The sequence below is a fragment of the Etheostoma cragini genome, chromosome 7 (assembly GCF_013103735.1).
Source record: "Etheostoma cragini isolate CJK2018 chromosome 7, CSU_Ecrag_1.0, whole genome shotgun sequence".
Classification (NCBI taxonomy): Eukaryota; Metazoa; Chordata; class Actinopteri; order Perciformes; family Percidae; genus Etheostoma; species Etheostoma cragini.
The window spans coordinates 3,988,603-3,991,938 of NC_048413.1; positions in this window are offsets into that span (position 1 = coordinate 3,988,603).

The following is a 3,336-nucleotide window of genomic DNA, read 5'->3' on the forward strand; positions in this document are numbered from 1 at the left end:
CACTTTCACGCTTACAGTTAGTCCAAAATTCGGCAGCACGTCTTTTAACTGGAACTAAAAAGCGCGCTCATATAAGTCAAATTCTTGCTTCATTGCACTGGCTTCCTGTATGTTTTAGGATTGATTTTAAGATGTTATTGTTTGTTTTTAAAGCTTTGAATGGACTGGCCCCAACATATATCTCAGACCCCATCCAGATTTATAGGCCGCCGCGGTCACTGAGGTCAGAGAGCCAGCTCCAGCTTGTGGTCCCAAAGACGAGACTTAAAACTCGGGGGGACAGGGCTTTTTCTGTGGTTGGACCTAAACTCTGGAATGCTCTGCCCCTCCATGTCCGAACAGCCCCAACAGTTGAGTGTTTTAAGTCTTGTCTTAAGACACATTTTTATTCTTTGGCTTTTAACTCCATGTGAGTTGTGTGGTCCTCTGATGGCTCTCACTGTTTTATTGTATTTTAGTATTTATTATTTTTATCTATTTTTTATCTTTTTAAACCAGATGCTCTTATTTTGTTTTACAATATTTTACATTAATTGTTTTGTATGTTTGAGTTTTCTGTGCAGCACTTTGGTAACTTTGTGTTTGTAAAATGTGCTATACAAATAAAGTGGATTGGATTGGATATAAAATAGACTTCAGATACAGTATCAGGGGACCACTGAGGTCTATATAAAAGAGACTTCGATACAGTATTAAAGGACCACTAAGGTCTAAATAAAAGCATCCAAAGAGCACCGTGTCATGGGACCTTTAATGTAATTCAGTTATTTATAAAAATATACATAGAAATTACAAGAGCAGTAATTATTTACTTAAAATGCCTATTGATTTTATTGATTTTATCTGTTAGGATGCTTCTTTCTGCAGGTGAGAAACAGCGCCTATACAGGCAACATAGAGATGCTGATACCTAGAGACAATCAAAATACCTTGAAAAAGAGAAGGAAAGATGGACAAACGACAGAGCCAAGGGGGAAAAGCAATCTGTTAGTCAGCTTAATGACAGAGAAAAGAAAGCCAAGCGACAGAAATGGAGAGCATCAGCAGTGAAATGCAGAAAAGCGAAGCGGAACTTGCAATTACTTTAGAGCAGTGCACAACACCACCTGTCATTGCTTACAGACATGCGTACATGGTTTAAATTTTGGGCTTTTGGGTGTACGTACACATTTAGTAAGGATCCAACGCACAGGTTTATAAATAAGACCCCAGGGCACTTTTCTACTGACTGTTGGTGTAAGGAGATGTACTGTTTTTTTCGTGAAAGGGTAATTTAGAGCGGGCATGCAGAAACCAAGAGCTAAGACAAAAGCTCAAAGTACAAAAGACACTTTAAAAAACAAATAGAAAAGATGTGTTCACATAGTTAAACATGGTCATGATGAAACAAGTGATTCCTCAGAGGAATAGATGTTGACTGTGCAGATATGAAAGAGAATTAAAGCTCAGGTTTCTGGTCAGGCAGAGTCAAAATCCAAAAAGCATAAACAGGGTAAAAAAACTAGGTAACACTCAATAATCAAAACTCGCTGGAAAGTTAGGCAAAAGTACTGAGGCAATCTGGCAGAGGGCTAGTGGTAATGAGTGGTAGACTGTGACGCTAATGAGAGAATGGGGAACAGCTGAGTGGGGAGAAGGAGCAGGTGAAGTGAATCAAATGATGGGAGGACCGGCAGATGGGAGTGGTGGGGGTCTGAAACGACAGAAGAGTTAGACACAGGCATCATAAGGCACGTAGGAGAACTTCAAAATTAAAATCATGACAATGTGTGTGGCTGAAGAAAATCTGTCTTAACTGGCAAGACGTGAGGAAGCTGTTATCTTTTACAGCTGTTACACTCACCTGCTGGCCATTATGGAAAAGCATGAGAAGGTTTTCTGAGATGAGTTAGGTAGCATGCAAGAAATTACAGTGACGCCGCATGTGAAACCTGATAGTAAACTGGTGTTTATGAAACCCCAGTGACATACACCAGCTGACCTAAGGTGAGGCAGACCTGGATGCTCTGGTGAAGAATGGGGTTCTGTAGTGTGTGACAACCAGTGAGCATGTCCATTACCAAAGAAGGATGGGGGAATCTGGACCTGTGGAGGCTTTAAGGTAACACTAAATAAGCGGCGCAGTACTGCGCAGGGGACAAATCTTGTCCCCTGCACAGACAAATCAACTGTGCAAACAGTTGACCAGTGATCTAGAATAATGTAATTTGACTGGCTGCTAGATTTAGTATGAAAGAAATAGTACCGTGCGAAACAGCCAGACACCACTGTACTTTGGAGCGACACAGTCTTTTGACCTACACAGAACTGCACAGTTAATTTGTAAGAAAAGTAAAGATAAGGCATGAGCGAGTACAGCATTATCTGTTTACCACATGAATTATCTGTATCCGTATCTGTACTCCGACTGGGCGGGGCCTAACCAGGAAGTGGACAGAATTTAACCCGGAAGTGGGTCAGGTTGTCTTGAAATGGGCGGGGCTTTAACCAGCATGTTATTTGAGCATGCAATTGATGTGAGTTGATCAGAAATTGTTATTTATTGCTGATTAGAAAACTATTTACATGAAAGCATCAAGATGCTGTTTCTCAGATCTGCATTAACTTTAATGGAGCCAGCTGACAGTTGAAGGAAAAAAAATTCTCCGACGGCAGACACAACGGGAGTCGCATTCTGCCGTGCAGCATGTTTGAACAAAACAACGTTTACCAGAACTCTACTGGTTACTAATGCCGGTTTTTCACTGCGTGGTATCTACTCGACTCGACTCTCCTCGCCTTTTTGGGTTTTCCATTACAAAAAAAAGTCCCTGGGACCTGCTACCAGGTACTTTTTTTTTTTTTAGTACTACCTCAGTTGAGGTTCCAAGCAAGCTGAAGCAATCCCAAAAGGTGACGTGGAAACCTGCAGACTGCTGGTTGGTCGGATCACTGCATTGTTAGTACGGATGAGCGAGTACAGCATTATCTGTATCTGTATCTGTTTACCACATGAATTATCTGTATCCGAATCCGTACTCGGACTGGGCGGGGCCTAAACCGGAAGTGGTCAGATTTAACCCGGAAGTGGGCTGGGCTCTCTTGAAATGTGCGGGGCTTTAACCGGTATGTTATTTAAGCATGCAATTGATAGGAGTTGATCAAAAATTTATATTTATTGCTGATTTGAAAACTATTTACATGACAGCATCAAGCTTCAGATCAATGGTGTTGTCATGGTAATAAACTATATACATAACGTTTTGCAACAATGAATAGAACACATGCTGTTGCAATTATGAAGTAAAATGTAATGAACAAGAGTTTTCATACTCAATATAACTTTCTTTTTTTAAC